The sequence below is a fragment of the Dama dama genome, chromosome 23 (assembly GCF_033118175.1).
Source record: "Dama dama isolate Ldn47 chromosome 23, ASM3311817v1, whole genome shotgun sequence".
Lineage (NCBI taxonomy): Eukaryota > Metazoa > Chordata > Mammalia > Artiodactyla > Cervidae > Dama > Dama dama.
The window spans coordinates 51,048,862-51,071,277 of NC_083703.1; the positions used below are offsets into that span (position 1 = coordinate 51,048,862).

The window sequence follows — 22,416 nt, forward strand, 5'->3', positions numbered from 1 at the left end:
CTAGCCTTTTTGGAATCCTTGAAAACCTGATCCGCCTTGCCCGTCAGGTTTTCTCCCTTATGGCCTTGTCATGGGTAGGGTCTCATGTGCTGGCTCCCGGCAGGTCACCATGTGTAAACTTTTTATTATTATGGCATGATGGAGAGTAGATACTGAGGAAGGCAAACCAGCAGTCTCTGCCATCGTGTGTCTGTTTGAACTCAGATGATTGTCAAGAAAGTATTTGATGAATTAAAACATGCTCATCACTTTAGTCCCTGCATTCTGAGAATTATTTAAAATTTAATGGTGACTTCTCACATTGCATTCCCTCCCCAACCCCTGGGTATAAGGAGCTTTGTTCATGGTGTCACTCACTGGCTACTTCAACAGTCAAGTCCTCTTGAAGTTCCCCAGCTGGAAGACTCTCAGGGCTGCAAGGAGCCTTGCCTGCTGCTCTTGAACAATTTAGCTATCAGTGGAGACTGGGAAACACAAGAAGCAGTGCATAAGAGGGAATAGCAAAGTTAGCAGAAGAAGCAAGAAAAATCATAGGGAGGCCATGGTTCATTGGAAAGTGTGAATCATTCATCTCATGAGATTTTTCTCAAAGGGAAGAGCTTCAATTTCCTCAAGGTTTAATTACAGCAAATCCTAGACCTGAGGAATATTTGATCCAAGAAGTTGAGTCAGTATATTACCACCAGGGCATCTAGAAAATTAGCAAGTCAAAGAGGAAACACGGCATCTTTGGGATCCTATTAGGCATCTGTTACCTGCTTTATAGGAATTCCTAGGTGGTACTCTGGAGCCAACTCATTGGCAAAGACCCTGATACTGAGAAACACTGAGGGCAGGAAGAGAAGGGGGCAACAGAGGATGAGATGGTTGGATGTCATCACAGACTCAATGGACATGAGTTTCAGCAAGCCCCAGGAGATGGTGAAGGACAGGGAAGCCTGGCATGCTGCAGTCCATGGGGTTGCAAGGATTTGGACACGACTTAGTGACTGAACAACAACGACAGGTAGTTCAGTGGTAAAGAATCTGCCTGCCAATGGAGGAGATGCAGGAGACACAAGTTTGATCGCTGGGTTAGCATATGGACAACATCTTTGACTCCATGATCTGCATCTTCCTGGTGGTTCCCATCTGTAACCTCCTGGCCATTGCAGTCAACAGGTACATCACCATCTTCTACATACTTTGCTACCACAGCATCATGACCATGTGGAAGGTGCTGGTCTTGATTGCGGCCATCTGGCTGGGCTGCAGGGTCTGCAGTGTGATGTTCATCGTCTACTCTGAGAGCAAGATGGTCATCGTGTGCCTGGTCAGCATGTTCCTTGCCACGCTGCTGCTCTTGGGCACCCTCTACGTGCACATGGTCCTCTTCGGCCTGCTTCACATTGAGCACATCACTGCACTGCTGCCCGCTGATGGGGTGGCCCATTGGCCAGCAGCACTTGTGTGTGAAGGGGGCAGTCACCATCACCAGCCTGCTGGGGGTCTCCATCTTCTTCTGGGCCCCCTTCTTTCTCCACCCTGTCCTCATCATAACCTGCCCCACCAACCCCACTGTGTCTGCTACACCACCCACTTCAACACCCACCTGATCTTCATCATGTGCACCTCCATCATCAACCTGCTGATCTATGCTTTCCAGAGCCTGGAGCTGTGCAATACCTTCAAGGAGATTCTCTGTAGCTGCAACAGCATGAACGTGGGATAAGACGGGGGTCCACGGGAAGGGTACTCAGTCTGGTCACCTTCAACCCTCCAGCCAGCCCAGGTGTTTAGCAGGAAGGGAGAAAACTACTTAAAATACATAAAAAATGTGTTATTAGCCATGATCCTACGTGTCTTTTGTTTTTAAGCTTGCAAGAAGCCTTTTGAAAGGGAAAAATGGATATAACAGGCTCTCTGAAAGGATGCCCACGTGCTGTGTGGTTGTGTTAAGTCACTTCAGTCATGTCCGACTCTTTTGTGACCCTGTGGACTATAGCCCACCCGGCTTCTCTGTCCATGGGATTTTCCAGGCAAGAATACTGGAGTGGGTTGCCATTTCCTCCTCCAGGGGTCTTCCTGACCCAGGGATCGAACCCATGTCTCCTGTGTCTCCTGCATTGCAGGCGGATTCTTTACTGGCTCAGCCATGGGTAAGTCACAAACTCTGATTTCTCGAATAGTCACTGGTTGGGGAGGACCTGTGGGGGCTGCTCGGGTGCTGTCTGAATTCATTTTCAGGCATCCAGGGTCTGTGATGCTTCCCACTCACTCCTTCATGTTTCAGGTCAGGCAGACTGAAGGATTTGCAGTAACAGTAAGGGTGGCTGAAATCTCCCTCAAGCAAACCTGTTACAGCTACCAACACCTAGCTGCCAGCTGCTCAAAGAGCTTTGCCCTCATCTCATAAGAGACTGAGTTTCTCATCTATTATTCTATTTACAGTAAAACAACTTCCTAAAAACAGCAACCTCTTTGTGGGAGAAGTAATACTATGCTGTTTGCCCCTCTTCTTGACTCCACCCCCCCCCACACCAAAATAGCATGGGAATGGAACCCACTTCTATTTTTGTGTTATTGATATTGTTTTTGTTGTTGTTGGGTTTGTAAGCATTCAAACAGGGCAGCTTGCAAGACTCTAATGAAAGAGAAGTAAAGTGCTTTGGAGAATCAGAACATACCTGGGTACAAAGTATTTTGATTTATACGTTATGTTTTATGTATTATCTTACTATTTTACAGCATACATTTCCCTATTTCAAAAACGCAATTTTTCCTATCTTTAGGAAATTTCTGTCTTTAAAACAAGAGAGGGAATCGTGGGTGGGAGGATATGTGTTTCAAGAAACCGCTGGATTGTAGTTTCAGGGAGTTAGACTCTGAGCTGCCTGTGGTTTTCTTGGAAGCTGTTTTGTTCATAAGAACTGAGTCTCTATCACAGGTTTTCTATTTGCTGTGATCTATGAAGGAGGATGGTTTCTAATTCACAGTTCCTTTTGTTCAACATGGTGTTACTGTTGGGTGACCCTGTTATCAAGGTCTATATCAAGTAAAGTGATTCACTCCTGTGAACTCAGGGCAAGCTTTGCTGATGAACCCTGTCCAAAGCTGTGTGCTGCATGCATCCATCAAACCCACTTCCACCCCAGGGGACTTTGGACTGTACTTTCTGGATGTCCCCACGTTCCGCTCTCCCATGAATTCTTACATTATGCTGTGTCTTTGGTATACAACTGTGTATTTTTCTTGTGCTGTAATGTTTTGGGGTTTTTGTATTTTATCTGTGCTAATGTGAACAATATGATTTGTTTCTCACTTTGGTTGTGATGTTTGAAAATAATTAAAGGCTTTTGTGGCTAATAAACATGTGTCACATTGAACCATACCACCTGGAAGCATCCTACTGGCTTCTGCTTGTGGCCATCGTTCGTGACATTGCAATTCCATGACTATTTTGTCAATGGTATAAACATCCCCATTGACCACACTGCTGGTCTTTTCTAGGGTAATGCTATTTTGCCAAACTACAAAACTCTCCCATTTAGTTTCCAAACATACCAGGCTGAAATTCCTGGGCCACTGTCACTCTGCATTATTGTAATCGAGACACCAAGTAATAGGTCTTTGCCACTCGGCAAATTAACATGAAAGATGGGGAATTGAATTCTTTGAAAATGGTATTGACAGCCATAGGGATTATGATGTCTTTTTTCTATGTAAACAAGATAAAATAACATACTTTTCACTCTTTTATATTACTTTTCACATTAAAGTCTCCAACATAGGTGAGTCACCTCACAGATGAAGAAATCTCATTCCAGAGGGGTTATGTGACTGCCCCAAAATGCCAGGTAAATCAGAGTCACTGTATATTTTGTGCCCTGGAGCTGATGTCTTTTTGCACCAACATGATGCTGCCAACAGGTTTCCATATCAAAACGGACCCAGCTGCCCTTTCTATGTACCTTTTAACTGAGAGCAGTGCTTTTGAACAGAAATGCCTGCTGGAATCACCCTGGATCTTGTTCAAGTGCTAAAGCTAATTCAACAGGTTGGGAGTGGAGCCTAAGATTCTGAATTTCTTTTTTTATCCTTTATTTTTAATTGGAGTACAATTGCTGTATGATGTTGTGTTAGTTTCTGCTGCACAGCCATGTGAGTCCGCTATAAGCATATTTATATCCTCCCTCTTGAGCCTCCCTCCCATCCCCTACCATCCCACGCCTCCAGGTCATCACAGCACCAAACGGAGCCCCTTGTGTGACACAGCAGCTTCCCACTAGCTATTGTCCATCTGGTCCTGTACATATGCTAATGTCCTTCTCTCAGATTCTGAATTCTGACTCTGACAAGCTCCCATAGGATATGGCTACTGGCCTGGGGCCCTCCTTTTAAATAGCAGGGACACAGAGCACTTATACATGAGCACAGTGTGCAGCCAAAAATACACATCTGCATGCAGAGCTGACCCCATGCCAGGAACTGGGCTAAGTTCTTTACAGGCACTCACTTCCTTGGTCTCTGCATAACCTCTTGAGGCAAATACTGGGCTCATCCTTGTTTTACAGATGAGGCATCTGAAACTCAGGAGTCTACAGAAACTCAGCTACAAGTGGAGAAGTGGAGATTCAAACTCGGGGTGCACACCCACACCCCCAAGTCCAACCTGGACACCCTAGCACCTCTCCTGAAAACTGCATCATTGAACCATGGCCCAGTGACCCCAGAGGGTCATTGCTGCCATGGAGGAGGCTTTAAGGACTATTTCTACAACCAGGAGTCGATATGTTAATAACAGAGCTTCCATCAAGCTGTCATAAAAACCAAGAAGACAATTCATCGTTTTACTTGCTATACCCTTCCAGAGTCTGTGGGTAGCCCTGGGAGTGCAACCTTTTCTGGAGTAAATGACCCTGGATGTCATGCTGCCACTGTCTCCCCCGTGACCACTTTCCCAGACCTTCATGCGGAAACCCACTGTGCATTTTAAGCAGGGGGACAGTCAGGTTCAAAAAATGCTTAATTTTTGGAAATAAAAGTACACTGTGATCTTCATTCATTTGTTGGACTCACTTTCATCCTCTATCTCCAAGGCAGAATCACAGCAGGTGTTGACTTATGGCACCCCTAGAAATCATCACCTGTGGTCCTTATTTAAGTTGAACTTTTGAGCTTAATTGTGATGACTTTCTATGACTTTCTATAGGGTTTGGGGTCCCAAAGAGTCTGACATGACTTAGCAAGTAAACAACAACAACAACATCCCAGAACAATGTAAATCCAGGAACTGGAAAGAAACAGTTGACAAAACGAAGAAAACAAGCAAACCCTTCAAATGAAGAACTCAACCTTTCTCACATAAGAACACTTAAGTGAGAGTCAAATAAGTAAGTGACAATAATACCTGATATTATTATGTGCCAGACATTGGACTAAGCACTTAGGTATATTAACTCACTGAATTCTCATGAAAACCTTATGAGGTAATAAGCACTATTAAAATCTTGTCCTGTAGAAAAAGAAACTTATTAATAGGATCATGGAGGAGGTTAATCATCCAGACCTGAGCTACTCAAAATTCGAGGAGCAGAGCTGGGACTCAGCCCATAGTCAGGCTCCTCGATCCATGGGTTGCCCAGGTACCCATTGTGTGATGAAGCATGTGGCCTGTGGTGACACCCTTCAGGTTTGAAGGGACTCCAGCAGCTCTCAGACCCAATAGAGAACTTTGCGTCCTTTCTAATGAAAGTATTAATAATCAATATACAGAAAAATCCTTACATATTCTCCTTTTTGCCATCTTTTCATCAGGTGACACAGAAAGCCTCTTTAGCCGCAGAGTCAGCAGTTGAGTGGAAGTGGGAAGCAGCTAATGATGTGAGTTGCTCAAGCCAAAGAATTGCATTTCCCGTGAAATACCTGGATAACTGGCTCATTTCCCTGAATGTTATATAGAGCACAGGTCTGACCCAAAAAATAGATACTGAGAAACAAAGAAGAAAGGAAGATTCTTTCTTGGTTTCTAATTGCAGGAAGGAAAGAATCCTTCCCTGAGTTTGTTCCGTTCATGTGGTGACATGCGCTGGATTTTCAAGGGTTGGCACTTTCATGCATCATCAGAGGGAACAGAAGAGCAATGTCACTGATGGTCCCTTAGGATGGATGCCACAAGAGGTGCTTCGAAGAACTCTCTTTATCAGGATATAAAACGGTTTTCCCCTCTCTGAAAACACTGGGGGTGTCAACAGAGGAAACTGAACTGGAATTCAGGAGTGCCTGGGACCTGGCATGTCTCTAGACTGGTGTGGCCGTGAGCAAGTCTGTCACTGTCTCTGGGCTTCAGTCAGGCATCTCTGCAGCTGACAGAACCGGACGTGATGGGAGGTTTTCAGCTTTGTCCCTGTCCATGGCGGTCCCAGGTAACTGCTGCCGCAGGATTGCGAATCAGGTGACTCAGACCCCACTCACCATCAGCCACAGGGAGGTGCCTGGTCCACGAGTCCACCACAGCTGGGGAGCAGCAGCCCCATGTGGCCCAAGGCAGCCCGGCGAGACTCTCAGAACTCGAGCTACTGAGAAAGAGCGGTCCCCCTTCCCATGGACCACTGGGTACCAAGTTGCATGGGACTGCAGGAGTGGTATCTGAGGATGAAGCCACCATCAAAGAAAGCAGGAGGCAGACAAAAGGGACAGGATGCCGGCTGTTCTCATTTGCGCACCTGCCTCCAGCTATGCCTGAAGTTAGTCCTATGCCTGGACTTTCTGTTAGGAGCTCCTGTCATTTGTAAACAATATTGTCGTGACAAATACAGAGGCCCATGGGGGTGGGGTGGAACAAGACGGGGAGGCAGGTGGGGAAAGGGGAGAAGAGAGGGGCAGAGACTGAGAAGAGAGAAGGGCTGCAAGCTCAGGGAGACAGATTCTCCTGTGATCTGACTTACATATTGGGTTTACATATAAGATGCGATGTTCAAAAAGAATTAGCTAAAAGTGAAAACAAAAAGTACTAGAGGAGATGATTCAAGGGAACTTGCGTTTTGCCTTCCTGTTCTACTGAAGATGAGGCAAGCAGAACTCCCCAGAAATGTTTCTAATTAGGGTATGAAAAGAAGCAGAAATCTAGACAACGAAATCAACATTTCCAGTGCTGTGTGTCGCTCACCCTCTCCTTGACCCCTTGATCTTTAGATGAACCCAGATTGAGCACTTCTGGTCTGATTCCATAACTAGAGAATGCAAGGATGCTAACACAATCTGGGTTTTCTGGGCAGCCTCTTCCAGAGGGAAAGACATGCCGTTGTCAGCAGGTGATGGGCAGCTGGATGCAGGTCATGCAGCACAACCCACAATAAATTAATAAAATTAATTTTAAAAAAGATGTTAGGCTTCAAGTATCCCACTCAGCACATAAAATATTTACTCGCTTCAAAGTCTACCTTTTCTTCTTCACATCTCACTTCCTCAGTCTCTTCTGTCATCACAAGTGTCTGTCCAGTGTTTAATGTAGACCAGGTACTGTATGCCAGGGGCAGGGGAGGCCATATCCTCAGAAAGGCTAGGGAGCAGGTGAGGAGACTGCCCTGGACAAGCAAGGTCTGGATCTCCTTTCAAAGTGGGAGACTGCAGGGAAAGAAACAGATAGCCCTGGGCAGGTTGATCTTTTCAGTGTGTGTCTCCTTGACCTAATCATCTCGCCATCCTGAGCCTTGATTTTCTCATCTGTGTCACAGGAGTGGATCTTGTTCTTATCAGCTTCCGTGAGGGGGTAAGGAACAAGAGTTCCAAGTAGATTTTAAATTGCTCAGACTTCCATCCCAACCTCAGATCAACTCCCCAGCAGAGGAAGAGAGAAGGAAGCAAAGATCCAGGGAAAAGACAAATAAACCTCTCCCTGTGTTCAAAGACTCAGCCAGAAATGCTTGAACAGGTAAGAATCTGCTTCACCTCTCTTAGGAACAAGAGACAGCTTGTTACTCTCGTGTTTTTAAATCTAATTCTGATGACCTCAATGTATTCCAAGCAAGAGGAGAGTCAAGACTGTTTGAATTGCTGACAACAAAAACCCATCTCTAACTGGCTTTTTTAAAAACAGAGGGAAGAGTTTATTAATATTTGTCCTCCTACATCTGGGGACTGAAGAGTTGCCATCATAAATCTCTGCCTCATGAGTAATTTCCTCTCCTTTGACTTCTTTCTTGGACAGGTTTTTTTTTTTTTTTTCTTCCACAGTGTGGACCCAATAGCACCAGACTTCTATCAAATCACTGACTCCAGTAGAAAACCAACTTCTCTGTCCCAATCCTCTCCCTATCCATGCCCCACCACCCAAAAGAGAAAAACTTCAGACCAGCTAAATTAAATCATAGGCCCACCCCTATCTCTAAGATAATCACTGTGGCAACTGCATGTGCTCAGGCTTGGATGAAACTCCCACCTGGGAGCTGGGACAGGGCCATCAGCTGTGTAGGGGGTGAGATTGTGGGAGGAGGTCCCACACCAGACACCTGAGTGCTGTTTCCAAAATGAGGCACTGTCCACTCTCCACTCACCCTCCAGCCCTGTCCCCAGTACTTTTGTAGGCTTGATTTGCAGACTCCACTCATTCTTGCCAGTTTCCTGGATTCTTGTCCTTCCCTTAGGATACCCTTGACAGGGATTTTCCTGGTGGTCCAGTAGCTGGGTTCCACGCTCCCATTGTAGAAATCTTGGGTTCAAAGCCTGGTCAGGGAACTGGATCCCACATGTTGCAGCTAAGAGTCCCCATGCTGCAAATAAAGATCCTGCATGCCACAACTATGACCTAGCACAGCCAAATAAATGTTTTAAATATATATATACTTGATAATTTCTAGGTAACTCAATACATTTCTGGGCTTCCCAGGTGCCTACATGCCTGCCTGCCTGAGAGTGACTACTCAGTCATGTCCAACTCTTTGTGACCCCATAGACTATAGCCCACTAGGCTCTGCTGTCTATGGGATTCTCCAGGCAGAAAGGAGAAAGGAGTTGGTTGCCATTCCCAGGTGGCTCAGTGGTAAAGAATCCACTTGCAGTGTAGGAGACACAGGTTCAATCCCTGGGTCAGGAAGGTCCCCTAGAGAATGAAATGGCCCTTCTCCAGTATTCTTGCTTGGGAGATCCCATGGGCAGAGGAACCTGGTGGGCTATAGTCGATGGGGTCACAGAAGAGTCTGACACCACTTAGTGACTAAACAACAACAACACATTTTCAGGTGACTCTTAGCACATTCATTCTAAACTTCTCAAATATCCTTAAAAGACTCTATGCAAAAACAAATATACATGCCAAAAAAGAGACTTCATTTTGTATCAGGCCAACCTACAGTCTGCTTTTTCTAGTCCTTTGCTTCTAACATTCAGGGCTTATATAAGCTAAATTGCTGAATTGCTTGTCTCTCATCCCTACTCTTGTCCTTGGTTTCACAATATCAAGAGGGGGCAGCTTTGAATTTTCTGGGCCATGGACCTCCTAAGAACTAACGGAGTGGATGAGTATTATGAATCAGACAGAAATATATGTAAACAGCATCTTAACACTTAAAACAGTAGTATGAACTGACACATGAAGCAGAGCAAGCCAAGTCGGCGCTCAGGGACAACCCAGAGGGATAGGGGAGGGAGGGAAGTGAGAGGGGAGCTCATGATGGGGGGAACACATATTTATCTGTGGCCAATTCATGCTGATATATTGCAAAAACTGTCACAATATTGTAAATAAGTATTCTACAATTAAAATAATTTTAAAAAATCAAAGAATCATGACCTAAATATCACTTTCATTTTGAAACTTTTCTCCTCTGTACAGATTATTATTATTAAAAATAAATATTATTCATGCAAATATTCTAGCAGCATTGTTTGGTGTAGCCCAAAAGTGGAAAAGAAAAATTAGAACCCTGTATGGAACAACTGATTGCTTCAAGATTGAGAAAGGAGTATAACAGGGCTGTCTGTTGTCACACTGTTTGTTTAATCTATATGCTGAGTACATCATGAGAAATGCTGGGCTGAATGAGTTACAAGCTGGAATCAAGATAGGCGGGAGAAATATCAACAACTGCAGATATGTGGATGATATCACTCTAATGGCAGAAAGTGAAGAGGAACTAAAGAGCCTCTTGATGAGGGTGAAGGAGGAGAGTGAAAGAGCTGGCTTAAAACTAAATATTAAAAAAAAACTAATATCATGTCATCCAGTCCCATTACTTCATGGCAAACAGAGGGGGAAAAGTAGAAGTAGTGACAGATTTCCTCTTCTTGGGCTCTAAAATCTCTGCAGATAGTGACTGTAGTTATCAAATCAGAAGACATTTGCCTCTTGGCAGGAAAGCGATAACAAACCTAGACAGTGTATTAAAAAGCAGTGACATTACTCTGCTGACAAAGGTCCGCATAGTCAAGGCTATGGTCTTCCCAGTGGTCATGTATGGTTGTGAAAGCTGGACCATAAAGAAGGCAGAGTGCCAAAGAATTGATGCCTTCAAACTGTGGTGCTTGGGAGTCCCTTGGAGAGCAAGGAGATCAAACCAGTCGATCTCTGGATTCAGTCAACCATGAATAATCTTTGGAAGGACTGATGCTGAACCCGAAACTCCAGTATTTTGATCATATGATTCGAACAGCTGATTCATTGGTTATGTCCCTGATGCTGGGAGAGATGAAGGGCAGAAGGAGAAGAGGGCATCAGAGGATGAGGTAGCTGGATGGCATCACCGATGCAATGGACATGAACTTGGGCAAACTTTGGGAGATGGTGAGGGACAGAGAGGCCTGGCTTGCTGCAGTCCACAGGGGTCTGTAGGGTCACAAAGAGTTGGACACAACTGGGTGACTGAATAACAACAATAAAAAGTGGAAAAACCCAAATGTCCATCAACTGATAGAGGGATAAACAACAATGTGGCACATTTGTACAATGAAATATTAGCCACAAAATGGGATGAACTACATTTATAACATGGACAACCTCAAAATAGTATGTCTAGTGAAGAACCAGACACAAAAGATGAGATTTCCTATTACTCCATTGATACAAAAATATCTAGAAAAGGCAAATTCATAGAAACAGAAAGTAGATCTATGGTTACCTGGAGCTGGAGCTAGGGATGAGGATTAACTGTAAAAGACAAAAGAGATCTCATTGGGGTGACAGAAATACCCTAACACTGGATTGTGGTATTATTGGATATGATGTAAGAAATCAATATTTGGTCTTTGTCCCTGGTTCCTGGGACATGACTCCTAAAATCCTTGGTGTCTCTGGGGTGATGAGTGGTCTAGATGGCTTCAGCAAGGAGGCTAGTAGCCAAATGACTCATGTTGGGGGCCCCTAGATGGCTTCAGGAAGGAGGCTAGTAAGCACAACTAATGAGTTAAGTTGACCTCCAGAGAGGACAGAGGAGCTAACAGTGAGTTAATCACCACTGGCTAATGATTTACTCAATCAGAACTACGTAATGGATGCTCCATAAAACCCCAAACATCAAGGTTCAGGGAGCTTCCAGACTGGTGAAAACACCAAGGTGTTGAGAGAGTGACATGCCCAGAGAGAGGATGGGAACTCAGCGCCCCTCCTGCATACCTTGCCCCATGCCCATGCAATTGCTCCTGAGTTGTACCCTTTACCATAAACCAGTCATAGTAAGTATTTTCCTGCATTCTTTGAATCCCTCTAGTGAGTTATCACACCTGAGGAGGGGGATGTTGCAGGAAACCCCAATGTATAGCTCATCAGTGAGAAGTACAGGTGACAACCTGAGATTTGAGACTGGCGTCTAACGTGAGGACTGTCTGTGGGACTGAGCCCTGGCATCTGTGGGGTCTGCATAAACTCCTACAAAAATTGTTTTTTCAAATCCATGCATCCTTTATTCCATGACCAACCACTGTGTTGCATCCAGGCAACACTATACAAACTGGCAGTCAACTGCACCCCAGCTGTGCAACAATCGGAGGCCTAGAGTACATTTAAGGCTTTTAAATTTGGGGGAAAAAGTGGTTTTTTAATAAAACTGAAGAACTCTCAAACCCAAATCTTCAACCAACAGAAGTAGTGTAACAATATTAAGCATCTTACATTTCTGATGCTATTGGTGCAACCCCAGTGTCAAAACCCAAATAACTCCTAAACTAAAAAGATTAGTTTTGTGAAATTTTAATTACATGAAATTTTTAAAGCATAAACTTGTCATTTTTTTGTCTTGGAAATGTAAAAATTTTTAATAGCAAAACATAGCAATAAAAACATATTAACAAAATGTATTTAATCACTTACATTACAAGCAAGGAATCTGCAGTTCATTGCTGTGGCCTGACAGAAGAAAATTATTCAATGGGAATCTGTGCACAATGTGTTTGCAAATATGTACAGTACTTTAAAAAAGCCTACAAAGAGGAAAGTCGGCTAGGTTCTTTGTTAGACTAGCCAGACAATCAAAATATTAAAACTCTGTGGACTACTGTAATAAATTTACACTTAAAAAAAAGTTTCATTTTGTTTAAGAATATTCCAGTTATATTTATATGGTTCCAGTTGATGAAGCCAATCACCATAGTTCCAGTAAATTACCTTTAATTGATTTGTTTGGGGGAAAAGATTGGCATGTTAATAAAAATGAAAGAAGGAATTTTTATCACAATGGTTTCCAGTTAAACTATCACAGCTTCACAAATGGACTGATCCCATGAATCCTGTGGCTGAAAGAGAGCTGCTGGTCAAATACTGAGAACATGGGTGGAGAGAGGTTGAGTCCTGCATAAACAAATCCTACCTGACCGGTAAGGTGGACAAAGGGGTGTGAGCATCCTTTTTTACAGCATGAGAAAGTGGTTCCCCCACTCAGCTCTCATTCCCACCCTGCAAGGCAATGAAGCTGGAAGTGACAACTATTCCATTTAACACGATGTGTGAATCGGTAGGATATCTGGATACCAAAGACCGAGAAGGCCTCGGCTGTCTGATGAGGATGAGGAAAAGCTGCGTGCTTCCTTGTGGTGCTCACATCATGACCGTTGTCCAGGGAAAGCGTGTGTAAACGGAGGACTTGTGCTCACAGTCAAAGAGGTAATACCAAGTCGTCGTCTTCAGGAATCGGGAAGTTCATGAGAAGTTCTATTCTCCCTAGGTATTGTGCCTAAAGCTCTATGTCATTATGCCCCGCCCGTTCGGCCCCGGGCGGCTCCATGGCCTGGGGACAGAGCTCGTACATGGCCAGGCGGTGGGAGAAGTCAATGGCATCATCCTCTGGGCCGTGAATAACTAACATGGGAGAGGTGACTTTGGAGATCTTGTCAATGCCGGGGAAGGCGTCAAAATAGTACGTTTTCCTGCTGTCGGGAAAAGACACACGCCACCCAGACATCAGAGGCGAATGGAGAATCACGGCAGCACACTCGTACCTGGAGGCCAGGTCTACCCTGGGGGCCGTTCCAATGCTCTGACCATACAAGATGATGTTCTCGGAACTTCTGCCGTACATGGCAATCCATGCTCCAATGATGGTACGATACCAGAGCACATCCGGAAGAGCTCGTGTCTGCAGCTAGCTCATCACAGGCTGATACAGACAGCAAGAAGATGTTGCTGGGAGGCAGACAGCTAAGTTTTGTGCATTTCATTGATGCAGATCTTTCCGGGTGCGCAGAGTCTGCCACGCGGCGTCGATGTCTGCGAAGAGGTTCTTGGAGCGGCTTGCCGGAGCTGTTGCCGTAGCCGGAGTGGGTCGTAGGAGAAGATGTTGCAGTTGATGAGCGAGCCCAGACTGATGTAGAAGTTGCACATCTGGCTCAGGTCCAAGCGTTGCCGTGCGAGAAGAGCAGCGTGTAGCGGCTGGAGGGCGCGCAGCGCACGAACATGCAACCTAGCCGGTTGTTCCCCGCAGTGCGCGAGAAGACCTCGATCGCGTCCAGCTAGCGCCGCGAGTACTGCCAGTCGGCGCGCTTGGTCAGCTGCAGGCTGCACGCTCCGGGCCCCGCGCCCCTTTCCTCGGACTGCTGAGCCACGGCGGAGGTGGAAGCGGCAGAGGCCGGAGCGGGCGCTCCGGCGCCGCGCAGCTCCGACACCTGCACTGTGTAGGTGGGCTCGGGCGGCAGGAAGGCCAGCTTGGCGGCGACAGCACGCGGGCAGGCCGGCCAGCAGAAGAGCCAGCACAGCTCGCCCACTGAGAAACCGTTCATTCACTGCAAGTAGGCAGGCCCGCTGGGGAGCGAGGGCTGGCGGGCACGCGGCTGGAGGAGGGGCGGGGAGGCGCGCTGGGTGGGGAAGAGGGTGGGGTGGCCTAGCGGGTACGGGGAGGCCGGGCCGGCCTGGCCAGCGCGGCGCTTGCAGCCAGGGCGGGTCAGCTGCGGCCCAGCGGAGCGGGCGAGGCGCCAAACTCCAACAAATTGAATTGATTTGTAGGACACCCTATTGGCGCTGAGCGCCGAAGGATTGATGCTATTGAACTGTGGTGTTGGAGAAGACTCTTGAGAGTCCCTTGGACTGCAAGGAGATCAAACCAGCCAATCCTAAAGGAAATCAGTCCTGAATAGTCACTGGAAGGACTGATGCTGAAGCTGAAACTCCAATGCTTTGGCCACCTGATGCGGAGAACTGACTCATTTGAAAAGACCTTGATGCTGAGAAAAATTGAAGGCAGGAGAAGGGGACGACAGAGGATGGTATGGTTGGATGGTATCACCAACTCAATGGACTTGAGTTTGAGTAAGCTCCGGGAGTTGGTGATGGACAGGGAGACCTAGCAGGCTCCTGTCCATGAGGCGCAGAGCCTGACACGACGGAGCGACTGAACTGATTGGTGTGTAGTAAGTGGGAGAACTGACTGGTGTGGGGAGAAAACCCACGTATCTGGTGTCAGTGTGTTAGAAGTAAAAACAGCTCATTGCACAACTCAGCAAAATGACTAAAACTTAGTGACCCACTTAGAATGCGAGAATTTTATGGTATGTAAATTTTATCTAGATAATGTTGTTAAAACTGGTTTCCCTGGTGGCTCAGCAGTAAAGAATCCGCCTGCCAATGCAAGAGATGTGGGTTCAATCCCTGGGTGGGGAAGATCCCCTGGAGAAGGAAATGGCAATCCACTCCAGTATTCTTGCCTGGGAAATTCCATGGACAGAGAAGCCTGGTGGGCTACATGGGGTTGCAGAATCTGATATGACTTAGTGACTAAACAACAGCAAAGCTGTTGAAACAGGGAAACCTACAAAAAGAATAGACATGTAAACGAGATGTGATGCCCACTGTCCCAGGTGCACTGCTCAATGACCCAGCTACCTGGATGAGCAAGAGTCTAAACCAACCCCAAAAGATACTGGAGCACCTCCACTTTTATTGAAGTCAGGGATGGAGGACCAGTTTCACTTAAACCCATCTCCAAGAACACTTTCAGTTGGTAAGTTTTGCTTCTGGCAGCTTTTCAGGCACCTGACAAGAGGCAGAAGCTGCAGATTCTAAATGATAAAAGGACCGACCATGTGTTTCAGATTTAGCATCTTTACTCATAAAGGACTCACCTGCTTCATTGGTTTGTATGCTCCTGGGGTCCATTCCTTGCGTAGTGTGTACAGGATGTGGCAGAAGAAGGTGCCAGGTGCTCAGAGTAGCTTTTGAAATGAATCAAAACACTGAAGGCAGAACCCCTCTGGCTTAAGCTAATGGCGCATGTGACGGCTTCACAGTGTAGGACAGCCTGACCTTTTATTTAGGTGGAGAATGTATAATTACCTGAATTTTTTCCCCAGACGGCAACAATCGTGTCTTGTCCCATTTAATTTCATTAGTTAAGTTTTTGGTGTACTGAGCATCTAATTATTATCCAGTCATAGAAATGTACACTCAGACTTTGGTCTTTTTCTTTTCAGAGGTTTGGATTTTTCCATTAAAGAGGTATGCCCATCTTATTAAAATCCACCCTTGAGTGTTTTAGACTTTGAGGATTGGTAAATTCCTTTTTTTAAAAAAAAATGGCTGACTGGCTCCTGAACTGGACATGTAGGTACAGAAGTCTGGCAGGGGTGAAAATATCTAGATTAGTGTAATTTTGGACTGCCTCAGTAAGCCGTGAAAGAAAAAGGGCAGGATTTTCATCTTTTTCTTGAGTCACTTCTCTAATCTTATCGTAGTTAACATGAATGTGAGAGCTTTTTAGCATTCCTTCTAGTGAAAAGGCGATCATATGATGCAGGTACCGGATACCGGCATCACCTGCTTGATACGTCCACCGTGGCTCAGTTAAAGGGACTGCATCATCAGCCATCGGATTAGTCCTATCTTGGCTATGGAGCTGATCATCATGAGTCTGGGCTGCCTGCCATATCCGTTCCTTTTCGTCAGGGGTTAAAGTGGCATTTAGGATGTATTAAAGATCATTCCAGGTTAAATGATATGCTTGTGTAAGGCGGAGGAATTCTTTTCTGCATCTGGTAGGATTTTCTGAAAAGGATCCCAATTTTTCTTCAATTTGGCTCATATCAGAAATTGAGAAAGGCACATGAACCTGTGTCGGGCCCTCCGGTCCTGCTACCTCTCTGAGGTCCTGGCTGATGGGGGGGGGGGGGGGGGTGGTGGGTGGATATCTCTTTTGGGGTTTTGGAGTCACCGCTTCCTGTTTTGGAGGAGGAAGGGCTAGAGGATGTGGTCCCAGGGCGGTAGGGAGGAGGCTCATCTGCTGCATTGAAATTGGGAGCTGAGGGTTTAAGGGCCCTTTTAGGGGCTTTAGATTTGGATTCTTTTGTAATGGAGGGGGAGAGAGAGCAGAGGAGAATTTGATAGGTAGAACAGTCCTTGCAGAGAGAAGGACGGCTTCGAAGGTCCCAGAAGGCTTGACTATAGGGGACCTCTGACCATTTGCTCTTCCGTTTGAGAAAGTTAGTGAGATCTGATAAAATATTGAAATGGAAAGTCCCAAACTCAGGCCAGCGGTTTTGGTTATCCAGTTTGTATTGAGGCCAAATTTGATTGCAAAGTGACTTGAGTTTATAAACCTTGAGATTGGTCATGAGTAGAGGTTTGAGGTTTGGTCATGAGTAGAGGTTTGAGGTTTCATTTTACACAGGCCAAGGGAGAGTCCTGTGGGACGGATTGGCTTGACCCCATAGCAAATGGCTAGCGACTGTCCAGTTAAGAGAAAAGGTCGTCACCTAATCTTTTGACTGGGCAAAGAGAGAGAGAGACTCTGAAGGAGGGAGGGGCATCCCCCAAGTACCTCCCTAAAGGGCCTTTTGGCCGGAAGGTTCCCCGGGAACCCGGAAAGGATGATAGTCTATGGCGCCCTAGAGTACTGTCTGAGCTTACCTGGGCTACTGGGTCAGGTGAGAATTCCCCGTGGGTGGAGGGAGGTTGAATGGCAAAAGGCCTCTGTCCTGGAGTTGGTTGGTCTCACGGAAAAGAAAGTGTAGAGAAAAGAGGAAGAGAAAGAGAGGCCAATATTCCTCGGGTTACGTGGAAAACCAGTAAAGCCCTTCCACAGGACTTGTACCACTCACGAAGGCACAGGGCGTCCTCTTGAGGAGTTCTTGAAAGCCCGGGAGGAAAGTGAGCTCGGCAGGCTTTCACACTCTGAAGAGCTGGCCATGGAGAATGACAAGGAACCTCAACCTCCTGGGGTTTCAGCACCAAAAAATGTAGGGTAAGGGAGTTACAGAAGGCAAGGTTCGGAAAAAGAACAAGACCGGCACTTTACAGGAACAGATCACCTTTAATGAGGCGAGAAAGGGCAGCAGTCAGATCAGTGAGCTGCTGCACTAACCCAAGAAAAGAGTAAGTATATACAGGCACATATGTGGAAAACTACTGTCGTAAGGGGGCCTGTTCTTCTCCAAGGTTGTTCAGAATAGTTATCTCTTAAATGACTGGGGCAAGGAATTCTGGAGATCCGCCAGAGGCTGGACTGGCTGGGAGCTGGGCATAATCAACCTTAATGTCCATTTTTTTTTCCTTTGGGTGAGAGAGTTCTTTGTTTTACATAGCATGGTGGGGAGAACCTGGAGGGGAGTTTTAACTCCAGGCTATTTTGAGCCATGTAACATTCCTTCAATGACAAACCCAAACAGTGTATTAAAAAGCAGAGACATCACTTTGCCTCCAAAGGCCGTATAGTCAAAGCTATGGTTTTTCCAGTAGTCATGTATGGATGTGAGAGTTGGACCATTAAGAAGGCTGAGCCCCAAAGAATTGATGCTTTCAAACTGTGGTGTTGGAGAAGACTCTTGAGAGTCCCTTGGACAGCAAGGAGATCAAACCAGTCAATCCTAAAGGAAATAAATCCTGAATATTGACTGGATAGACTGATGCTGCAGCTAAAGCTCCAATACTTTGGCCACCTGATGGGAAGAACCGACTCATTGAAAGAGACCCTGATGCTGAAAACCCTGATGCTGGGAAAGATTGAAGGCAGGATGAGAAGGGGGTGACAAAGACTGAGATGGTTTGATGGCATCACTAACTCAGTGGACATGAATTTAAGCAAACTCCAGGAGATAGTGAAGGACAGGAAAGTCTGGCATGCTGCAGTTCACGGGTAGGAAAGAGTTGGACACAAATAGCAACTGAACAGCAGCAACAATGTTGTAAATTATACAAGAAGAATGTAAGTAGGGTGCAAGCATTTTTATATGTTTTTACAAAGAAATATTGATAAATTAGTTAAATTCTCAATGTTTCTAATTTATCAAAGTACAAGTAGTAGGAGCTGACAGTTTATAATGTTTTGAAAACAAATTTAAAGCATCATAGAATGAACATTATATTTCCTATTGATTACTGAGTTCACTGCCAGTTTATTCAGTAATTGTTATGGTCCTTTTCTACCATGCAAAGTGAGGACTGCATATGCTTGGTATGTCAGGTGGTAATATGTAGGGAGCCATATACCAGTATTGCAGGTGGGAGGCCTTGTACCAATGCCACAGATGCGGAACCCAGCACAAAAGTCATCTCCAGAACCGACTGACCCTCTTTCCATCCTTTACCATGACTCCCATCCCCACTCCTGATCTAAACTGGCCTTCTCCCTGACCCCACATTAGGTAAAAATACCTATCCTAACCAATCACTTACTGCCACCCTTTCAGCAGGAATTTTATTTTTCCTGAGGCTGTTAAAAGTTGACTACTAACCCACAGAAAGCATGGCTCTCCCTTGAGCTGGCCCACTGTTTAACAGTTATCTCTCTGTGGTCTGATAGGAAGTTGGCCCTTTGTTTCCAGTGTCCTCATTATCTCTGATCTTTATTCTTAGTTAACTCACTCCTTTCTGAAATATTCTGTGTTTAGAAATTCTTTTCCAACTTGTGTACAGACCATCAAGACAATAAGTACTTAGGAAACAAATTAACCAGGTTAAGAGCTCATGGAATGCCAGGGTAAGAGAGGAACTAACATTTTATACAGGGTAGTGTATGAAAGGTGCCTTGGATAAAGTGACATTTGAGCAGAGGTTGGAAAGAAGAGAGAGAGAGGTGCATATGTGTGGGGGTGGGGAGCAGAGGAGTGGTAGGATTTGACTGACATTCCCCAAAATTCACTGTGCCTGAAACAGGAAAGCCAGTTAGAGATCATAGCAATGGTACAGGAAGAGATGATGGTGGCTGAGACGAGGGAGTGGTGGTAGGGATGAGAATGTGGACATTATGGAAAGAGTCCAGTGGTGTGTTGGAAGAGGCTTGGACTGGCTCGTGAGACTTGATATTTTCATTCTGAGGTATTTTGCAAGCAAGTTGTTAAACTGATGCTAACCTAAAATTGACCACAGTGGGGGTAGTTACAGAAAGAATTGGCATGTCCTACCAACCAAGCTTTCCTTTTTTTTTTAAGAGTCAGTTGTTGGGTGGGATGATTTGAGAGGATAGCATTGAAACATGTATATTACCATGTGTGAAATAGACCACCAGTCCAGGTTTGATGCATGAGACAGGTGCTCAGGGCCGGAGCACTGGGATGACCCTGAGGGATGGGATGGGGAGGGAGGTGGGAGGGGAGGTTCAGGATAGGGAACACATGTACACCCATGGCTGATTCATGTCAATGTGTGGCAAAAAGCACTACAATATTGTAAAGCCTCCAATTAAAATAAATTAATTAATTAAAAAAAAAAAGAATCAGTTGTTAAAGGTTTACTATCTCACCGCTGGACTTTACTGTTTTAAAGGCAGAATTGAATATGAGTTATAAACTGTGGCAAATTCTTAACGAGATGTAAATACCAGACCATATTACCAACCTCCTGAGAAATCTGTATGCAGGTCAAGAAGCAACAGTTAGAACCGGACATGGAACAATGGACTGGTTCCAAATTGGGAAAGGAGTACATCAAGGCTGTATATTGTCACCTTGCTTATTTAACTTATATGCAGAGAAAAATCATGTGAAATGGATGAAGCACTAGCTGGAACAAGACAGCTGGAATAAATATCAACAACCTCAGATATGCAGATGACACCACCCTAATGGCAGAAAGTGAAGAGGAACTAAGGAGCCTCTTGATGAAAGTGAAAGAGGAAAGTGAAAGATCTGACTTAAAACTCAACATTCAAAAAATGAAGATCATGGCATCTGGTCACATCATTGCATGGCAAATAGATGGCGATAAAAATGGAAACAGTGACAGACTTTATTTTCTTGGACTCCAAATTCAATGTGGACAGAGACTGCAATCAGGAAATTAAAAGATTCTTGCTCCTTGAAAGATAAGCTATAACCAACCTAGACAGCATATTAAGAAGCAGAGACATCTCTTTTCCAACAAAGATCCTACTAGTCAAACCTATGGCTTTTCCAGTAGCCATGTACCAATGTGAGAGCTGGACCGTAAAGAAGGCTTAGCACCGAAGAATTGATGCTTTTGAGCTGTGGTGCTGGAGAAGACTCTTGAGAGTCCCTTGGACAGCAAAGAGATCAAACCAGTCATTCCTAAATCAACCCTAATTATTAATCGGAAGCACTGTGCTGTTGCTGAAGCTCCAAAATTTTGACTACCTAATGGGGGGAGCTGACTCATTGGAAAAGACCCTGATGCTGGAAAAGTTTAAGGGAGCAGGGGAAGGGGGTGACAGAGGATGAGTTGGGTGGCATCATCAAATCAATGGACATGAGTTTGAGCAAACTCCAGGAGACAGTGAAGGACAGGGACACCTGGCATGCTGCAGTCCATGGGTTTGGAAAGAGTCAGATATATTGAATGATTGAACAACAACAATAGCATAGAAGAAAGAGAAATCAAGGATGAATTCAAATCTTCTGGACACAGCATATTTCCCATGAGCAATTCATAAGGATTGTGAAATATTCAAGTCAATGGAAAACTACTCTTTCCATTGCAGAAAGAGGATGAAACACTAATTTCTGGGTTTGAGAAGTAGGCTATCTAGACAAATAGAGAAGGAGAAAAGTTTTTCTTAAAACCAAGATGGCACTTGGTTTAAAACTAGACAGGCACTTCAATGGTGGGGAGTTAAGTGAAGGCAAGAATTCAGAAGACAGAATAACTCTTCTCCACAGGGTATTAGTGTATAGTCCATGGCTCAGTCCAAGGTGATGGATGATCTGTATTAGTTGGACTCAAGGAGATCCTAGTCCATCCTAAAGGAGATCAGTCCTGGGTGTTCACTGGTAGGACTGATGTTGAAGCTGAAACTCCAATACTTTGGCCACTTGATGCGAAGAGGTGGCTCATTTGAAATGGCCCTGATGCTGGGAAAGATTGAGGGCAGGAGGAGAAGGGGACGACAGAGGATGAGATGGTTGGATGGCATCACCGACTCAATGGACATGGGTTTGGGTGGACTCTGGGAGCTGGTGATGGACAGGGAGGCCTGGTGTGCTGCGGTTCATGGGGTCGCAAAGAGTCGGACAGGACTGAGCGACTGAGCTGAACTAAATTCTCACGTCCCAGGGAGATGTTGTGAGTCAGTCTCCAGAGCTACTTCCCATGATCTCTGCTCAGGATCACATATGAAGATTCAGCTCTGGGGGTTTCATGAACATGTGGGCAGGCAGATCTCCATGGACAGAAGACTTTTGGAGTAGAGTTGTGGAAGCTTTCAGCTGGGTCCTTCTTGTGGGCTGTGTCCCCAGTGAGGGAAGGAGACAGTAGAGGCTGACGGAGGCACCTAGCAGGGAGGAAGGAAGGAGCTGTGGGAAACATTTTCATACTTAATTATCTGCTCATCATTCAAGAAAAGTTCTCTGCATGCCTCCCACATGCCCAGGTATTCTCCTCCTGGGCTACCAGTCCTCAAAGGATGGACAGCCCCTGACTCTGGCCCCTTAGCCTCCTCCCAGGTCCTCATGCTCCCTCCCCAGGCCTTCCACTCTGTCACACAGAAGTCACAGTTGGAACAGCCATCAGAGGAGCTGATCTGGGACTAATCAATATTACCTTAAGTGTGGATACCTGTTGCCCTAGGGAGCCCC

The 22,416-nt window shown here is 45.5% G+C and overlaps 1 protein-coding gene and 2 pseudogenes across 2 annotated transcripts in view; 1 reads left to right on the forward strand and 2 right to left on the reverse strand.

Moving 5' to 3' along the window:
• The first annotated feature begins 1,064 nt into the window (after positions 1-1,064).
• LOC133044854 (melanocortin receptor 3-like) lies at positions 1,065-2,138 on the forward strand (annotated as a pseudogene).
• Positions 2,139-13,061: 10,923 nt separating this feature from the next.
• Positions 13,062-14,181, reverse strand: LOC133044266 (alpha/beta hydrolase domain-containing protein 17C-like; annotated as a pseudogene).
• Positions 14,182-17,682: 3,501 nt separating this feature from the next.
• The window catches only part of LOC133044855 (tyrosine-protein phosphatase non-receptor type substrate 1-like), a 40,045-nt gene continuing 35,311 nt past the window's right edge, over positions 17,683-22,416 (reverse strand). The window contains exon 6 of one of the 2 annotated variants that reach the window (XM_061126668.1): positions 17,683-22,112. The gene's annotated coding sequence lies outside the window, so the exon portion shown is untranslated. Of the gene's footprint in view, positions 22,135-22,416 lie in introns of both variants that reach the window. The other variant, XM_061126669.1, reaches the window with a different exon arrangement.